General features: G+C 45.5%; 1 pseudogene; it reads left to right on the top strand.

Moving 5' to 3' along the window:
- The first annotated feature begins 909 nt into the window (after positions 1-909).
- On the top strand, positions 910-13598 carry LOC136653765 (vomeronasal type-2 receptor 26-like; annotated as a pseudogene).
- Positions 13599-20710: the final 7112 nt, after the last annotated feature.

Raw genomic sequence — 20710 nt, 5'->3', positions numbered from 1 at the left:
GCGACATGGGAACGTTTGGGAGTCAGGGCATGTGCCCCCTCCCCTACTTTCTGTGACTGCAGGCACTGTATCCTCCAGTGAATTTTAGCACACTATGGGAACAGACAAGTCGAAAGCGAGGCGGGAAAACCCCCAAGAGACCTGCACCCCTCCTTCCCCTCCAGTTTCTTCTTCTGAGGGGAGGAAGAGTTCAGTGAGCAGAGAGCTCTGTTAGCACACTTTGATGCCCTGGAAGAGAGAAAGCCCTCTGATGAAACGGGAGGGGTGGAGCGGGTGGGGTATTGGTGCAGTTGCTCGCTGCGCAGATCTACCAGGAAAGTGTGGCCAAACTTAGTGAGCTTTGTCCTCCAGAAAGCGTGTGGGGGGCCAAGGCAGTGTTAATGATCCAGAGCCTTCCGCTCATAGAGTCCACACGCCTGAGGTTGGAATTACAGGCACCACGCTGGTAGTTCTGAAAGGCGTGTAGTGGTGTATCAGGCGCCTTGGGGATTTACCGCAAGATGTAAGCAGCATAGGGGTGGTTTGGGATGAGTGGAAGGGCTTTGCAGCACCCTCTGCCTCCCTCGCTTCGCAGTGGTGGCCCCTGGTCGTAGTGTGGGGGCAGTTAACCCATACTATCCAGGGGCTCGTACCAGCGGAGCCCAAGGTGGGGTTGCTCCAGCGGCACTGGCGTTGCAGTTTCGGGTGTTCCCCTGCTTCTGGTTTTGGGCACCTGGGGCGCCGGGCTTAGCTGCTTCCCCCCACGGGGCACTTGTTGCCCCCCTTTGGCCATCCCCGGGATGCAGTTGGGGGGCTGTGTGGATCGGGCAGAGCACCGCCTGGTGTCTTCGGAGACGCTGTGTTCCCTCTGGGCAGTCATTCTGGCTCTAGCAGCCAAAGAAAAGCTCTGGAGGGGGCAAATATGTTGACATGTTTCGTCTGCTGCAGATCGAGCCAGAACTCGTTCCAAAGTTGGGGGAGTCGGTAAGGGTCTCTGGTGATGGTTAGAAAGCAGAAAATTGACAAGAGCTGGGCTAATTGGCCGAATGGCTTTGTCATTTACGCCTCTGTGCTGCTCCAGATGTACCCCCTCCGGGCCCCTGTCCTGTTCAAGTTTTTGGATTTAGTGCACAGGGCATTCAGGGACTATACTGGCATGGCTTGGTCCACCATTTTCAGTTGCGCAGCACACGATCCAGCATTGGATGGGCATGTCCCACGATGGGAATTGTGGTCACAGTTAGTCATCCCCACTAGGCTGGCGTGCGGTGCTCGCTCAGACAGTGGTCATCTTATAGCCGGGAATGGGTCGGAACCCAGCGAGGCACCCAAAGGTGCCCCGTGGGTTCAGAACCTGTGATCGTGCTTGAATTTCAATGCCTCAAGAAGGTGCAGAAGGAACAACTGCTCTTTCTGTATACATGCTGATTGTGTGGGGCGAACACCCACTATAAGCCTGTCCCAAGTGGGGGGCACAGATGGGGTGTTGGGTAGCAGGTTGGGTGTGGCCGCATGGGCTGCTCTCACTCTTTCCCTTCCCCCAATAGCAAGGGGGCCAACAACGATTGAGTCGCCAAAGTTATGTACCTGGTTGCGTTTTTTAACCTGGTCTGAGTTGCGGTGGTGCATGGTAGAGGGGTTTTCTTGGGTGGTTTTTCGAATTCCGGCAGCCAGGCCTGTTGAGCCTGTGCTGGCCGAGAATTGGCATTCAGTTCAAGTTTTGGAGCATGCAGTCTGGAAATGATTGCTAGGGCATTGATAGCAGGCAGGGTGGTGGAGCCCCTTTTCAACCCCGCCTATTGGTAACCTGAGGGTCTCCCCCAGGTATAGTCCAGTAAGCCCCAGGGGAGTTTAGGTTAATTTGCTACCTTTCCTTCCCGGAGGTTAGCTCCATGTCCGATGTCGTCCCTAGTGACCTATGTTCCGTTTGGTATATTTTATTGGACCAGGCTGTGGGGCAGTTGTGGTCATGCGGTATGGGTGCTTTATTGCAAAGGTGGACATTGAGTCAGCTTTCCTCCTGTTGCTTGTCCATCCGGATGATTTCGCCACCTAGGTTTCCGCCGAAGGCACCCATATGCTGGCAGGTCGCTGTCGATGGGATGTGCAACTCTGTGCCCATTTTTGAATATTGCAGTACCTTTCTGGAGTGGGCGGTCCAATTCCAGACTGGGTGGGTCACTACCGCCATGATCTACTGATATTATTCATGGGACTGGCAGGTGCGGCAATGTTCAAAATGCTGTTCACAACTTTTATTTTCTAGTGCAGTTGGGGCTTCTCCTGGCACATGACTAAACCGAGGGTCCCGCCACTCGGCTTATGTATCTTGGCAGTGAGTTGGACAACATTAATCAATGGAGTGGGCACAGAGGCTAAGTTGCACGGGCTGTCTGGTGCTTTGCAGGCCCGGGAGGCTGGAAAGTTGACCCCAAAGGAACAACAGGTGTTAGCTGGGTACCTCAACTTCGACTGTCGGGTTGTGGCGCCAGGTAGGGCCTTCTCGAGGCGCATGAGTGAGGCATGGCCGGGCTGCGCAGGTCTTCCCACTGCGCACAGGTCACGTCAGCCCTTTGGGGGGAATATGGCCCTGTGGCTCCAGCTTCTCACCAGTTTAATGGTGTTTCAATTTGGAGAACATGGAGTTTGGTGGAAGAATTTACTTTAGGGGCAGCTGGTGCACTGCTTGCTGGCCAATAGGACGGGGTTCAGGAGGGCCTCAAGAGAGATTTAACACTCCTTGAGTTTTTTCCATCTCAGCGGCAGTCCGTGTGTGGGCCCTTGAGTTTGTTAAGTCCTCCGTTTGATTCTGGTTTTACAACCAGGCAATAGTGAGGATTATCAACGGGCAAACTTCCAAGTTGCCCAGGGGGGTGCGCTTGTTAAGAGCATTTGCTCTTCAGTGCTTATCAATTAATGTCCTTTGCTGCAGAGCATGTGCCCGGAGTTTGAAAAAGATTTGCCCACATTCTCTCTCATTTTCACGAGGAGCGTTCTAGGCAGCTGGCTCTGGAGGCTCTTCGGGACTCAGAACCCATGCCACTCTGGTTGTGGAGCCTTGGCTCAGCACTGCCCAGAACATGATCTGGGCTGCCCTGGCAGCCACTACCGGGGTCAGTTATGGGAAGAAGATCCAGGAGTTTTGATTTTGCAGGCAGCAGCGTCTGGCAGACGCTGGCCTTTACCAGTGTTGCAGCTTAGGAAGTTTCTATTTGTACTTACGAACAGGGATTGGTCGGCACATTCCATTTTAGTCCACCTAGCAGCTCCTTTTCAGTCCAGGACACTGGCTGGGCTGGCAGAAACTCTAATTTGGGGTCCGGTGAATGCTGGTGGTGATCAGGAGGAGCTGTCCCGGACTCCTGGATGCCCAAAAGCCTGTCACTCTGAGTTTATTACAGGGTCTATGTGCCGATTTTGGTTTATATTGTGCATTGTGTTATGATGTGATGTTGTTTAAGGCTTTTGCCTGGGCTATTTTCGGGGCTTTTCGCCCTAGTGAAGTATTGTCTGTTTCCCAGCTCACCCCCGGGTCAGAGCCTTGCGGCGGGGTGATCGAATTGGTGTTAACCGTGTTTCTTTATCTTAGGGTATCCAAGACTGACCAGTGAAGGGGCAGCGGGCCCACCTGCAAGAGCGATTAACATGGATATCTGTATGGTGCAGACGGCTGTGGACTACCGCTGCGTTACACCCCAAGGAGAAGGGGTCGTTTCAGCATCAGAGTGCCTCCCCCCCAGACTGTTTACCAGTTCAGGGCAATTGGTAATGCCGCCTTGTAGAGGCTTGGAGTGTCAGCTGACCAGTTTGGCCTGCATTCATTTAGAGTTGGTGCCGCATCTACGGCAGCCAGGCTTGGCTTCCAGGCGGGAGCTATTCAGAAGACCGATGTTGGCGCGTGGGTGCCCTTTCTCTGGGTCATCCATCAAGGACTTGATAGAGCATGCTGTTTCCCAAGGTCAACAAGACTTTGCATGTGCTATATGTGCATTTGATATTTCTCCCAATGCTCCTGGTAAAAGAATGCTTGGGGGTTCATGTGGGTCCAGAAAAAGTGGACCTCATTTTGGAAGCCCTTGAAAAGTTGCCTCTGTAGATAGGTGTGCTTTCCCTGCATTTCAGCTGGGGCAAAAACTGTGCATTCCTAAAAAGTCCAGATCTGGCTACTGTCATTGACAGCTTAGCAACACTGAGTTTGGATTCTTGTAATGAATCTGCATGAGGCTGCCCCTGAAGATGATCCAGAACCTGCTGGTGGGGTATAAGGTGGCAGCCAAGATTCTCCCTTGAGATTCTCCATTGCTCTGGCTGAATTATGCTGATGTTTATTCACTTCTCTGGCTCCCACTATCTTTCCAGATCCAGTTTAAATGTCCTGTCATAATAGTTAATGTGGGGTCCTGAATATTTGAAGGACTATCGTCAATCATATGAACTTGCCCACATACTGCATTTGGGAGTATGTTTAGCATGCTTTCATTGAAAGAGGTGTAGCTCGTAGGGACATGCCTAGAGCCCCTCCGTGGAGCACCGTTGGCAGTGAAACTCACTCCTGAGGTTAGCCTGGTTGTCCAAGTCACTGCCTGCTTTTAGTTGGGTGTAGAAAATTCTGTTCTTTCATTGGGCATTCCTTTGATGCTCCACTGGAATTCCTGATTGTCTTCTAGTTTTAGTTTCTTTTAAGCTTTTTTAAACTCCTTGATTTTGTATTTTTATTCTTATTAAAATGTTTAGTTTCTCCCCCCCCCCCCCCCAGTATTTTTTAAAGATATGTTTTTAGGCACCCTGGTGGATGGGAAGAATGGGATATAAACATTACAAATGCAAAAAATAATCACCTTCAAGATCTATTGACTTAGATGCAGAAAGATTTGTGTTTTGCCATTCCCAGCATATCCTGGCTGTCATTCATGCTCTTTATTTCAAGGGAATGTGCACATGTGCCCTCCCTCCCCACACACATGTGGTCATCAGAGGAGCAGACACCTTGAAGCACACCAGCTAATCATTTGAAACAAAAATGCAGACCTATGAAGCTGAAATAACACAGTACAGACATCTTAATTAGAAAGGAAGTTTCCTGGTTCAATTTTGTGCAAACACTATCCTCCTTTAAAAAAATTCTTTTCAGAGATTTTTCTTTAAGATATTGGTATAACTTAATTATCCACGGATTTTTCACATGTGTTTTTATCTCAACATGATGAGAAGTGCCCTTTAAATTAAAGGGAAAAAGTTGTTTAAAAAGTCTCAATAATGTGAGAGAGGGCAGCCAGCCAACAATTCATCAATCATTCTCTCTCCAGGCACTTCAAACAGCTTCACTTCAAGGCAAATGACCCCTCCCTTCCAGTTGCGAACCTACCAAAAGGTCCAACGGGGCAAAAGCCACAGGCTTGAGGCATTAGGGCCCCGCAGAAGCCTCTCTGAGGCTCCCAATGGGAGCGGAAACTGTGCTTCTGATTTCCTGGAAGTACAGTTTATAGTTCTGGAAACAGAACCCTCGCAAATAATAAGACTCAACCTGTACTTAAGGAAAAAAACAACTTTTCTGAATGCCATTTTCCTTACTTAGTTTATTTCACACTTTTTGCTCTTCCCCCCCCCCCCAAGGTCTGCAGAAAACGTTTGTGAAGACCTGACCAGCATGTTTTCTGATGCAATGTCCCAAAGAAAATTCAGCTCTGAGAATGTGATTTTCACCCCTTTCATTATTAAATTAGCACCAACTACTGCTTCTCCACATCCTCAGGGAAATTCACTCCCACAATTAGAGAACAACAGAGAAGGATGTTGTCAATATCCCCTGGATCATTCTAAGATGTTGCTAGAGACAGGCTGAGTTCTATCCATCCAACAGATTACTCTTTATAGTATCTGAAATCTCAATCAGCGGAATGAATGGTGATTCATAAGAGGCACTAGAGCTGAGGCACCTCTGCGTGACAGTGTGGGATCCGAGGAAATAGTGTCTCAAAGCCACATTTTCCTGTGAGATGGTCAGGTTTGTAGTCTTGGCATTTCTGCTGCCTCAGGTGGGGCTCAGTGTTCCTGCTGGTAAATGCCCCATCAGTGACCCTCTTCCCATTCTCCACCAATATTATTGGTCCGGAGACCTCGTCATTGCTGCTGTTGTCTCTCAGATCTACAGATTTTCCAACACAATAACTTTTGAAAAAACTCCATCTCGGGAACTCTTTGATGAGCTCATGTAAGGGAGATTCTGTTTTTTTATGTTAGCCTTGTCGTGTCTCAGTGATGAAATTATTCTCCTGCAGTCCATTTCAATCAATTGAAATTGGGTGGGATTTCAGATGTGTGGAATGTAGAATTCTTGAAACTATGTATTTCTCCACTGATCGGGTTTCGTTTATGTCAATTACTGTTAACTATGTTTTGTGAACATATAGTATACAAGCAAAACGATGTGACATTTTGCCCATTGAATTCCATTACAACAATTGGATGAAGTCTCTCTACTTCGTTTCCGGGCATTTGGTACAACTGCTGGTGCTGACATTGTTTTGACTATGCAGACACTATTTTTTTTTCCTTTCAAGACTAGATATTTGGGATCTGATTTCAGTTTTTTTTTTTCTTTTCCGTTTATAAAGGTTGTATCTCAGGTTATCACTCCGTTCAGGGAGGGTGGCTTGCACAAGCGGAAGTAATAGTGAAAGATTATTGAATAAATAAATCCTAATTACATTAAATTCTGGCTTGGCATTTTACTTGGGCAACAAGTTTATCAACAAGTTGTCACACATCAAATTTGTGTACACTACCTACCACACGCACTTGAAGAAGTGCACATGGAACAATGAAAAAAATGCACCTTATTTTCTCCTGTGTTCAATAGGATTCAAGCCTCTATGTGCATGGTGTAGCAGACCCTGGGGAACTAATGATTTTGTAGAATTCTGTTCCCCCAAACCATCTGTAGTAAAGCAATCTTTCATCCTATCTAAAAACATCCTCCCAGGCGAAAGTGGAATTGTTATAGTCAAGAATTCAATCAAAATGATATTTGTAGGTACAGAACGTTCTTTACATTCTAATCAATAGCACAATACATTGTGAACTATATTCTGCACCTGATATGAAAGGGTAGACAGAAATGATATTCTCTATAATTTTGTTAAAAATGCCTACAAAGGATATCCAAGAGTAATGGAAACTGACCATGCTATCACATCATTAGATCTTCAAGCCCTGCCAGCAGGTCTTCAGTGATGGGGCTGATTGTAATTCATTCTACAGGGAATGCTGCATTTGTGGGGGGGGCACCACCAAGAACACCCTTCCTTGGACTGTTACTCCCTTGCTTCAGTCCAAAGATTTGACAGTTAGATACTACAAACTAGAGCCTGCATTGAGGTAGGAGGCCATATAACTGCAAAAGTCCAAGCATTCTAAAGCATCACATGAAATTCTTAAAGTCACGTTATAGCAATAATAAGATAATGCACATTGCAGTGAAGTATATGTAAACACTTCAACTCGTAGTTTCCATAGAGCAGCCAGGAGATGGGCTGGAGTTCATAGAGGTGGAGTGTCCAGGATGACGTGCCCATGTCTCTTCTCTCTTCCCTGGCAGACGGAGCATTAGCAACAGAGTATCATTGTCCAGATTGCATCCCGTTTCAATTTAGAAAAAGGCATCAACACTATAATGCTGTTTGTTACATTAATGGCAGGATGATGACTCAGATCTACCAGCACATCCCAGCCTTGGAATTTGCAGTAAAGGAGATCAACGGAAATCCCCACATCCTACCCAACCTCACCCTTGGCTTCCACATCTATAACAGCCATTTCCGTCCAAGGTGGACCTTTCATGCCTCAATGGAACTTCTCTCCAGGAGGGGCAGATTTACTCCTAACTACAAGTGTGATGCTGAGAATCTTCCGGCAGCTGTCATTGGCGGACCTAATTCTAATGTCTGTCTCCACATGGCAAACATCCTGTGTATTTACAAGATGCCACAGGTAAGATTTGTGCAGGAAGCATCAATGGTTAGCAAACCATTCACATGTGTTGGTCAGTTGGCAGCAGATGGGTGACCTAGGTGGGGATGGGGAGTTTTGGGGAGGATGGGAGGGGCACCCCTTCTTTCTCATTCCACTCTGCCCCCTTTCTCTCCTTGGACTGATAGAGACCCATTGGTGATTTGGTAGCCCCGGTCCTGCTGGCTGTCATATACAACTGCCTATCACTGGATACTGCACACATTCTGTTGGCACTGGAGCATTAGTGCCAATGGTGGGGGATCGGATTGGGCAGCAAGTTTAAATTGCCATCATTTACAGCAGAGAGAGAGAGAGAGAGAGAGAGAGAGAGAGAGAGAGAGAGAGAGAGAGATGACTCTCCATGAGACAGAAACATCATGTGTGCTGGATAGACCCACAGGTGATGGAACTTGAACGCTATTCACAACATAATATCTATCGAGAGATCTTCTTAATTCTTCTTTCCAATTGTTTTCAGCTCATATACGGCTCTGCTCCAGAGATGAGTAACGAAGCACAAATTCCTTTTCTCCATCGAATGTTTCCAAGTGGGGACCAGCAATATAGGGGGATTCTCCAGTTACTGCTTCATTTCAGCTGGACATGGATTGGGGTGCGTTATATTGATGATAATACAGAGAGATTCATCGACGATGTGCTTCCCATATTTTCGCAGAATGGCATTTGCTTTGACTTTGTAGAACGATTCCCAGCTTTGACAAGCGTGAGTCAAGTCACTGATATGGTGGGAGAAGGTTTTGAAACCCTCAAAGTTGTTTGGGGGAGCAGTGCCAACATTGTGCTTGTACATGGGGAAATTCAAACCGTGATGATACTAAGAATAATGCCTCATATTCTTGAATTTGAGAATAGACAAATGATGTCTAAAGTCTGGCTTCTGACAGCCCAGATGGACTTCACTTCATTTCCCTTCCAAAGAAGTTGGGACATCCACTTCCTCCATGGCGCGCTGTCTTTTGCCATCCACTCAAAGCAGGTGTCTGGATTCCAGACGTCCCTTCAGAAGAGAAAGCCCACCCTGCACAAAGAAGATGGCTTCATCAAGGAATTCTGGGAAGAGGCTTTTGCCTGCTCATTTCCCGGCTCTGTAGCAGAGAAGGTGGGCAGGGAGATCTGCACTGGAGAGGAGGAGCTGGAGACTCTGCCTGGGTCTGTGTTTGAAACGAGCATTACTAGCCACAGCTATAGCGTCTACAATGCTGCCTATGCTGTGGCACATGCTTTGCATTCCATGTACTCATCCCAAGTCAAACACAGAAGAATGATGAGTCATGGGAGAAGCACATTTCCCAATCATCAGCCGTGGCAGGTAATATCTTGACCTGATAAATGCCAAAGCAGTCTTCATTTTTCTACAACTGAGCCTAAGGTCACAATTTGATTGCCCTTCCCTGTGCAAAGAGCTGTGTCTCCACATTGGCATCAGGTTCCATGATATTTATATCTTCCAATTTACTGACAGTTGACCGACTTTGCACATGAAGAGCATAATTATTTCATTTCTGTTGAGCAGAAGTGAATGTTGTCTGCTTTGGCAACCTTGTATTAGTGGGGGAAAGGGCACAAATATTTCGCCTTCCCCCACTAATATAAGGTTCCCAAAGCAAACAACAGCAGACAATGTTCACTTCTACTCAACAGAAATGAATTAAATATTTGATTCTTAGTAAGCTCTTCATGTGCAAAGTCCGTCAACTGGCAGCAAATGGGAAGAAATAAGCTTCATGGAACCTGACATTCTATGAATCAATAAATCTGGAGTTGGTCTCCCTTGTTCTGCCCAAAATCTAAAAATTTAGGGCCCAGTCCTCTCCAGCACAGTGCGGCAGCTCCAAATGGCTACTGATGGATCTTGCGCTGGATCCAAACTGGCTGGAGGACTCCTTGGGGGAAGGACATTCGTCCCCTTCCGCTAAGTAAAGCTGCAGTCTGCACAATGGGTCTTCTTTGGTCTGCACCAGCTAAATCGTGAGCCCCAACACTGTTGGGATTTGGTGGAAAAGACCCAGTTTGGTCCCTCTTCCACCCTTTCCTCCCCCTCCCCCACCTAGACAGGCTTCTTCCATCCTCCCACAGGCCTCCACATGCCTCTCATCTGCTCACAGTAGTGGCTGTGGTCAATCTGCAGTGTTGATGGAACCATATAGGCCTCCACGCCAGTGCTGCTTCCTCTCTGGGAGGCACAAACTTGTCTTACATGTTTTCAACACCCACCCATGGCACTGGGGCTGCGATACACTGCCTATGAAGGGCAGCCTAAGTTTGAGCTGCCTGTCTCCAATCATATTCACACACAGCTCGCTGTTGAATGTAACATAACACTGATTGTAATGGGACTCACTTCTGGGCAGACGTGCATAGGCTTGTGGTGTTAGGCTGAAATCCTATTCATGCTTAAGTAACAGTAACAACCCAAGCCTATGGACCTACTGCGCCACTGGAACTCATGTTCCAGAGAGAACACAATGCATGACACACCATAGAGCACAGCAGTTCCACCCCTGCGAAAGGTGGGGAGATGCCTGGTGCCACTGATGTTCCAAAGAGACATCATAGAGCACAGCCATTCTGCCCAGTGAAAGGTGAGCGGATGCCCTGGTGCCACTACTGTGTGTAAGGAAACCTGTAAGTAAATGTATGATAAGCTCATACAGCACAGTCACTGAGGCCACTTCCACACCCCTCAAACACTCATCTTTGCCCATCCTAAGGTCACTTTTGAATTGCTCAGAGGATTTGGGCTGGATGCTGTGAGAAACAGGATGCCAGACTAGCTGGACCATTGTCCTTCTCCTAGGGGGGACTTCAAATGCTCTTGTGTTCCCTGCCTTGTATGTCACACGTATATGCATTGCTGTTGGTGGAAGAGGGTTGTCGGGTTGACACATGTGCAGTACTGAATCATACTCATTGAAGGTGTAGGAAGTGTTGCAAGTTGTCCCTAGACAGTTCCACTGAGAGAGGAGATTTGCCTGTTCCTCCATGTTCTGTCACTAGTCCTGTGTCATGCTTTGCTCTCAGTTTCTTCATTCATTTTCCTTCTAGGGTACAAAGTTCTTTGCTCTTCTTTTTCTAATTCTATGCCTGCTAATTATAACTACACGTGTTTTGATGCAGTTAGCCACTATGAAGCATTTCAAAGCAGCCATCACCCTACGGTTTATTAGTAATATTTATTGTTAAGAATGTCTATGAATGCAAGCTTTTATTCTCCCACTCTGACCTAAGCTCCATGATTTTCTGAGAAGCATATCCTTTAACAACAGTGTTGGGGGAAAAATGTCCTTTGACCAACATGGAGAACTTGTTTTGGCTTTGATATTCTCAACTGGGTGACTTTCCCAAACCAGTCCTTTCAGAGAGTCAACGTTGGATCCATGGAACCACAAGCAAACACAGAGAATGTGCTCAAAATTCATGAGGATGACATTGTGTGGCCCAAGCGGTTTAACCAGGTAGGCCCAATGGACTGTTGACGGTGTGACCATTTTGTTTTCCAGTGTGCACTGTTATTCAGGTGCTGTCAAAGCTCTGCCTGAAATAAATGTGATGGAGGACACCAGTTAGGTGGGTCAGATTGCACAACGGGACTGTTCCATAAAGTAAATTGCATGCTGCTAATAGCTAATAGTGGGCACATATAACGGTAGCTCTGGGTGGGAGGAATTTAGTTTGGGGAGAAGGTCCTCGCAGGAAGCGGTCTATGGGGCTGGGTGATAGCGAGGGCTCCTCAATATCTCAAACATGTGAGGCTTCCTCCTGGTGGCTACCCTTTGACTCGTTGAAGGTTGCTGGCCCACTAATGAGAACTCTCTCTCTCTCTCTCTCTCTCTCTCTCTCTGTCTCTCTTTCTCTCTCTCTACATATATAAACCCAGTTTACATTTACATAAACACAGCAACCCAGTTTATTGCAAACCTAGCTGTTACTTACAAATTCCCAAAACACCTTTTCTGAAGTTAAACCTCTCCTCTTTCCTTTATGAACAGGCCCGGCCCCTATCTCTTTGCAATGACCTCTGCCTTCCTGGCTATAGTAAGACCAAAATAGAAGGGAAGCAATTTTGCTGTTACGATTGTCTTCTGTGTCCAGAAGGAAAGATTTCAAACCAGCTGGGTAAGATATTATGCCCAGTATGAGCTATACGTACTGCAATCCAGCATGCACTCACTGCTGCAGAAGTTGCACATTAAAGGGGGCCACCAGCATGAATGGGTGGCAACAACATAGCACCCAGCCAACACTGGCGCTGATAGGTTTTGGGCAAACATGGACCATGGGCAGAAGGGGGGTTATCAAGTAGGGATTGGGGCCAGGTGGAAATGTGTTGGGGGAGGGCAGGAGGGGGATATTAGTGAGAGCAGCACCACTTATCTCCTCTGCTTCCTTTCTGGCCTCGACATGCCCCCTCTGGACAACTGGACTTGTGAACGAGCTGGCACAGATCTGAATAGACTCACTGGGGACAATGATACAGTTTCACAGCCCAGTCGTATCCCCACCCCGCCAATGCAGCTGAACCGAGAAACCGATACTGAAGGGCACAGCATCTGGCTGATATCACCCACACTAGCAGCCACCCCCTCCTACCTCTGTCACGCCCCTTAACATCCACCCATTCCTCCCCATACATATTGTATTTTATGTACAGTTTTGTGTACATTAAAAAAAAATCTTCTCTTGCAGACATGGATGACTGTGTTCAATGTCCAGAAGATCAGTACCCCAACAAGGACCAGGATTCATGTCTTCCAAAACATATCATCTTCTTATCTTATGAAGAACCTTTGGGGATCTCTTTGTCTACTTGTGCTCTTTCCTTGTCCTTCATCACTGCTTGGGTGCTTGGGATCTTCATGAAGCACCAGGACACTCCCATCGTCAAAGCCAACAACCGGAAACTCACTTACACTCTTCTCACCTCCCTCCTGCTCTGCTTCCTTTCCGTGTTTCTCTTCATTGGCCAGCCACAAAAGTTATCATGCCTTTTCCAACAAACGACTTTTGGTATCATCTTCTCAATGGCTGTTTCTTGTGTGTTGGCCAAGACCATCACGGTTGTTTTGGCATTCGTGGCCACCAAGCCAGGATCCAGGATGAGGACGTGGGTGGGGAAAGGACTGTCAACCTTCATTGTCCTTCCCTGCACCCTTCTTCAAGCCACTCTTTGTACTGTGTGGTTAGCAACCTCTCCCCCATTCCCAGATTTGGACATGCACTCATTTGCTAAAGAAATTGTACTGAAATGTAACGAAGGGTCACCTCTCATGTTTTACTCTGTGTTGGGCTACTTGGGTGTCCTCTCCCTTGTCAGCTTCTCTGTGGCCTTTCTAGCCAGGAAGTTGCCGGACAGTTTCAACGAAGCCAAGTTCATCACCTTCAGCATGCTGGTCTTTTGCAGTGTGTGGTTGTCCTTTGTTCCCTCTTACCTGAGCACCAAGGGGAAGTATATGGTGGCTGTGGAGATCTTCTCTATCCTAGTATCCAGTTTTGGCCTACTATTTTGTATCTTTTTACCCAAATGCTACATTATTGTGGTGAGGCCTGAACTGAACAAAAGGGTGCAACTTATGAGAATAACACATTAAAAACACTCTTATGTTAACGCTGGTTCAACGCCATCTCATAAAATATTTCTGAAATAAACGTGGCCTTCATAGCTGTGAATTACATAGCTGCAAATTCACTTAATCATGGATCGAATTAGCGAGGGCCCACTTACCTCTGGAGAGTCTTCTGAGGCCCTCAGAAGCTACATGCCACAGATGCAGAAAAGGGCCAAATCACAACTTCCAGTTTTAACACAAAACTTTTACATAAAACATAAAAATTTAACATAAAACTGGAAGTGATGTTTTAAATGTAAAAACGTAAAACTGGATGTTGGGTTTTTGGCCTTTTTGGTCATTCTGAGGCCTGCAGCAGCCACGAGCAGTCGCGTAAGACCTCTGCAGACCTCAGAAAGCCCAGCTCCCCTCACATCTTGAGGCTGGGGGATGTCCCCACATATCCCGTTTCAAGTATCTTCTGAGGGTTACAGAAGATACAGTGACGTTTCTTTCAGAAGCTTGCATAATAGATTTCCTAGTGCTTCTCAGCATAACAGGTTGATCCAAGAGGAAAAGGGACCTTGTGTATGTCACTGCCGTCTGCGGTGTGGTTTCAGTGAAGCCTGAGTGGGCCTTCTCTGTGGTGGCCCCCTCCTTGCAGAACTCCCTCTCATGGGAGGTACAGTGGGGCCAAACCCTTCCAGAATTTCAGTGAGGGCTCGTCCATTTCAAGCTTGCCTTATTGGACCATGTTTTGTTTTATGTTGATATTGTTTATATATTTCATTTTCTCCCTGTTTCCTTCTATTTTATTATTGTGAGCAGCTTCAAGTTATATAGAGAAAGGCAAGGCATGCATCTGTTCAAATGAATAGAAAACTATTTTCTAGGTTGTCCAGGTAGCAAAAAAATCTACAGATCATTACATCTTTCAGAACTGTTTCACATCAGCCTTTCCAACTTTACCTTCTCTGGAGTGACCAGGAAATGTACCTCCATCACTAGTGCTTGTGGATGCTGGTTGGTAGATTCATTTCTTCTGCCAGAGACTCACTAGAACACTGTATGATGACACAACATTGTACTGAAGGTGCTTTGGATATAAAAAGGTAGAATTGCTTCCTTTCTTGCCTCTGTAAAGCTCAAGCTTTCTGTCCTCAGTCACTGTTCAAGGGGTGAGGTTCAGAATATAAACCAGACAGTTCCACATGCTCCCATTCATCTTGGTCATCCATTGAGGACTTGATAGAGCAAGTCCTTTCCCAAAATCAACAAGAATTTGCATATGCTATCTGTGCATTTGATACATCTCCCATTACCTCCGGTAAAAGAATGCTTGGGGGTTCATGTGGGGCCAGAAAAATTGGTCCTTACTTTGGAAGCCCTTGAAAAGTTGCCTCTGTAGATAGGTGTGCTTTCCCTGCACTTCACCTGGGGCAAAAACTGTGTCCATTCCGAAAAAGTCTAGATCTGGCTACTGTCATCTACAGCTTAGCAACACTGACTTTGGTTTCTTGTAATGCACTCTACAGGGGGCTGCCTCTGAAGATGATACAGAACCTGCTGGTGGGGCATAATGTAGCAGCCAAGATTCTCCCTTGGATTCTCCCTTGAGATTCTCCATTGCTCTGGCTACATTGTGCTGATGTTTATTCACTTCTTTGGCTCCTACTGTCTTTCGAGATTCAATTTAGATTTCCTGTCCTAGTAGTTAAAGTGGGGTCCTGAATATTTGATGGACTACCTTCTACCAAATGAACTTGCCCATGTACTGAAATTGGGAGCACGCTTGGCATGCTTTCATTGAAAGAGGTGTCGCTCGTAGGGACATGCCCAGAGCCTCTCAGTGGAGCACCATTGGCAGTGAAACTCACTCCCGAGATTAGCCTGGTTGTCCAAGTCACTGCCTGTTCTTAGTTGGGTGAAGAAAATTCTGTTCTTTCATTGGGAATGCCTTTGACGCTGCACTGAATTTCCTGATTGTCCTCTAGTTTTAGGTTGTTGGTTCTTTTAATCTTTTTTAAACTCCATGATTTTGTATATTTATTCTGATTAAAATTTATAGTTTTTTTTAAAGCTATGTTTTTAGGCACCCTTGTGTATGGGAAGAATGTGATATAAATATTACAAATGCAAAAAATAATCATATTCAAGATCTATTGATTGAGATGCAGAAAGGTTTGAGCTCGGCCATTCCCACCATGTCCTGGCTGTCATTCATGCTCTTTCTTTCAAGGGAATGTGCACATGTGCCCCCTCTCGCCACTCATATGTGGTCATCAGAGGAGCAGACACCTTGAAGCACACCAGCTAATCATTTGAAACAAAAATGCAGACCTATGAAGCTGAAAATACATAGTACAAAAATCTTGATTATTCCCTGCAGAGGAAGTTTCCCGGTTCAATCTTGAGGAAAACACTATGCTCACTTAAATATATATAGTGCAGTCTGTCCCTGGTCTGTCTCCCTGGCTATGGGCCTTCCTTCTTTGCCTCTTTGCCTTAGACTGTTGGCCACGTGTCTCTTCAAACTGGGAAAGGCCATGCTGCACAGCCTGCCTCCAAGCGGGCCGCTCAGAGGCCAGGGTTTCCCACTTGTTGAGGTCACTCCTAAGGCCTTCAGATCCCTCTTGCAGATGTCCTTGTATCGCAGCTGTGGTCTACCTGTAGGGAGCTTTCCTTGCACGAGTTCTCCATAGAGGAGATCCTTTGGGATCCGCCCATCATCCATTCTCAGAACATGACCGAGCTAACGCAGGCATCTTTGTTTCAGCAGTGAATACATGCTAGGGATTCCAGCACGTTCCAGGACTGTGTTGTTTGGAACTTTGTCCTGCCAGGTGATGCCGAGAATGCGTCGGAGGCAGCGCATGTGGAAAGCACTCTGTTTCCTCTCCTGTTGTGAGCAAAGAGTCCATGACTCGCTGAAGTACAGAAGTTTACTCAGGACACAAACTCTGTAGACCTGGATCTTGGTATGTTCCGTCAGCTTCTTGTTGGACCAGACTCTCTTTGTGAGTCTGGAAAAGGTGGTAGCTGCTTTACCGATGCGCTTGTTTAGCTCAATATTGAGAGAAAGAGTGTCGGAGATCGTTGAGCCAAGGTACACAAAGTCATGGACAACGTCCAGTTCATGCGCAGAGATTGTAATGCAGGGAGGTGAGTCCACATCCTGAACCATGACCTGTGTTTTCTTAAGGCTGATCGTCAGTCCAAAATCTTGGCAGGCCTTGCTAAAAAGATCCATGAGCTGCTGGAGATCTTTGGCAGAGTGGGTAGTGACAGCTGTATCGTCGGCAAAGAGGAAGTCACGCAGACATTTCAGCTGGACTTTGAACTTTGCTCTCAGTCTGGAGAGGTTGAAGAGCTTTCCGTCTGTTCCGGAGATAGATGCCTTCTGTTGCAGTTCCAAAGGCCTGCTTTTGTTTGGGATATATATATATATATATATATATATATATATACAGAGAGAGAGAGAGAGAGAGAGAGAGAGAGAGAGAGAGAGAGAGAGAGAGAGATTTTTTCTTTAAGATAGAGGTATATCCATGGTTTATTCACCCGTGGTTTTATCTCAACACAATGAGAGGGGCCCTTTAAATTAAAGAAAAAGAGTTGTTTAACAATAGCCTCATTAATGTGAGAGTGGGAAGTCGCTTGACTATCCATCAATCAGTCTCTCTCCAGGCACTTAGAACAGCTTCACTTCAAGGCAATCGACCCCTCCCTTCCCCCTGAACATGTGAAATAAAGATAATCACTTTGCTGTGGTTGAAGGGAGGGGTCTCTGGCTTAAAGTGAAGCCTTTCTAAGCACCTGGAGAGAGATTGATGGATGGATTGTTGGCCTAAGGACTCTTACACCACAAAGGTCAGCAAGGCTGTTTTTAAATCACCTAGCCAAGGAACGTTGTTTTTCAAATGGATTTGATTCAACACCATTTTTGCCATCCATGTGAGTTCTGAAGCCCTCACAAATAACAAGACTCAATCTGTAATTAAAATGCCATTCTCCTTACTTCATTTCACACTTTTTGCTCTTCCCTAAGGAGGTCAGCAGAAGATGTTTGAGAAGACGTGACCAGCGTGTTTTCTGATGCAATGTCCCAGAGAAATGTCAGCTCCAAGCATGTGATTGTCACCCCTTTCATTGTTAAATTATCCCTAATGACTTCTGCTTCTTCACATCCTTGGGGAATTTCAGCAGCCACTTGCAACACCACAAAACAACACTAAAGGATGTGATTAATATCCCCTGCATTATTCCGAGAAGGGGCTGGAGAGTCAGGGCTCTGTACACCAGACAGGTGATTCTTTAAAGGGTACAGTCTGGTACCTGAACCGGCAGAGAAGATTGTGATCGATATGAGCTTCGGAAGCACCAGAACGTCAGCATGGAGACGATGGAAGATTGTCTCAAAGACACATTTCCCTGTGAGATGCTTGTGTTTATAGTCTTGGCACTTTTCATGCCTCATGTGAGGATCACTGTTCCTGTTGATAAATGTCCCATCAGTGACCCTCTTCCCATTTCTCACCAATATTATTGGGCAGGAGACCTCATCATCGCTGGTATTGTCTCTCAGATCTACAGATTTTCAGATACAATAACTTTTGAAGAAACCCCATCTCAGGAACTCTTGGATGAGCTCATGTAAGGAAGATTCTGGTTTTTATGCTAACCTTGTCCAATCCATTGAAATTTGTTGGGATTTCACATCTGTGGAATGTAGAATTCTTGAAACCTGTATTTACCCACTGATCAGGTTTAGTTTGTGTCGATTAGTGTAACTATGTTTTGTGACCATAATGGATACCTTAAAAATGATGTGACATTTTCCCCATTGAATTCCATTGCAACAATAGGATGAAATATCTCCACTTTGCTTCCGGGCGTTTGGTAAAAGTGCTGGTGCTGACACTGTTTTGATTATCCAGATCCTTTTTTTAGTTTTTTATTTTATTTTTTTTGCTTTAGTGCAAGACTAGATATTGGGATCTGTTTTAAGCTTTTTTCCCCGTATTAAAAATTTTAATCTCAGGTTATCATTCCATTCAGGGAAGGTGGCTTGCACAAGCAAAAGTAACAGTGGAAGATTCTTGCATAAATCAAATGAAATTCTGGTTTGCCTTTCTACTTGGGCAACATGTTTGTCAACAAATTGTCACATGTCAAATTCATGTACACTATTTTCCACATGAAGAAGTGCATATGAAACCATAAAAAAATGCACCTTATTTTCTCCTGTGTTCCATAGGATTCAAGCCTCGATGTGCATGGTATAGCAGCCCCTTGGAAACAGATTGTTTTGTAGAATCCTGCTCCCCCCAATTGTGTCTGTAGCATAGCAATCTTTCGTTCTATCTAAAAATGTCCTCCCAGGTGAAAATGGAATTGTGACATTCAAGAATTCAATCAAAATTATATTTGTAGGTGCAGAATGATCTGAACATATTCATGAATAGTACATAGTCAATCGATTGTGAATTATTTGCTCTTTCAATATATTCTGCACCTGATAGGAAAGGTTAGGCAGAAATAATATTCCCTATCTTTAAAAAAAAAAATGCTTACGAAGGATATCCAAGAGTAATGGAAACTGACCATTCTATCACATTAGATCTTCAAGCCCTGGAAGCAGGTCTTCTGTAAGGGGGCTGATTGTAATTCATCCAATGTCACATTTGGGAATCGGCACCACCAAGAACATCCTTCCTCTGACTGCTACAATCTTGCTGCAGTCCAAAGATTTGACAGTTACATAGTACAAACTATAGCCTGCATTGAGGTAGGAGGCAATAAAACCCCAAAACTCAAGGCCAAGATATAAAAATAATAAGATAAGATGTATATTGCAGTGACATGTATGTAAACACTTCGACTTGTAGTTTCCATAGGACAGCCAGGAGATGGGCTGGAGTACATGAAGGTGGAACGTCCAGGATGATGCGCTCATGTATTCTCTCTCTTCCCTGGTACACAGACCATAGCAACACAATATCATATAGATTGCGTTCAAATTTAGAAAAAGACATTAAAACTAGAATGCTGTTTATTACATTATTTGCAGGTTGATGACTCAGATCTACCAGCACATCCCAGCTTTGGAATTTGCGGTAAAGGAGATCAATGCCAATCCCCACATCCTACCCAACCTCACCCTGGGCTTCCATATCTATGATAGCCATTTCCGTCCAAAGTGGTTCTTTCGTGCCTCAATGGAACTTCTCTCCAGCAGAGACAGATTTACTCCTAACTATAGGTGTGATGCTGAGAACCTTCCAGCAGCTGTCATTGGAGGACCTAATTCTAACGTCTGTCTCCACATGGCAAACATCCTTTGTATCTACAAGATGCCACAAGTAAGATTTGTACAGGAAGCATTCATGGTTAGCAAACCAGTCACATGTGTTTTGACTTTTAGATGTAATTTGATGCACAAAGAGATGCATCCTGAAGGTGGAACGCAGAACTGAATGCCAGTTAAAAAGTTAAAGTACAGAATATTTTGCATCTCGATACCATGCAAATGTATTTTGTAATGAATGTTTCTATGTTCAATGGGGCTCAGGCCCAGGAATGTCTGGATAGGATTGCTTTGTCCAGACCTCTGAAAGGAATTCCGTTCTGAGTATTTCCTGGTTTCTATTCATAGTCAGCATGAGAACATTTCTACCTTCTCCCAGTTCACTTCTGTGTTACACTGACTCCATTTTGAAAGACAGCATAGACCAGGGGTGTCCAATTTCTTTCATGCAGCAGGTCAAATAGCATTCATGGCACCTGCTGAGGGCCAGAAGTGATTTTGTTAAGCAGGAAATGATGACATGAAGCAGGTCATGGTCAGAAATCAGCATATTTTTCTCACTTAGGAACCCATTAGCCACAAATGACAGAAGAGAAAATACACGAATATTGATCTTTTCAAGATATGGGATAACCCAATTTCCATGCAGCCTGGCTTTTCAGCAGGAACACCTCAGCACAGCTCAGCTTCCAAGCACCACAGCCAGTCCGCAGGCCTTATTTTGACACCCCTGGCATAGACATTCAGTTTTCCTTTCCCACCTTTTACAGGACAATACTGTTCAATTTAGCAGCTTCATGTTTGAATGTTTAAAATAGCACAGCCACCTCCATCACCTTCCATGAAA

Source organism: Tiliqua scincoides, chromosome 5, assembly GCF_035046505.1.
Source record: "Tiliqua scincoides isolate rTilSci1 chromosome 5, rTilSci1.hap2, whole genome shotgun sequence".
NCBI lineage: Eukaryota > Metazoa > Chordata > Lepidosauria > Squamata > Scincidae > Tiliqua > Tiliqua scincoides.
The sequence above is the reverse complement of the archived record's forward strand: the minus strand, read 5'-3'. Positions and strand labels throughout refer to the sequence as shown.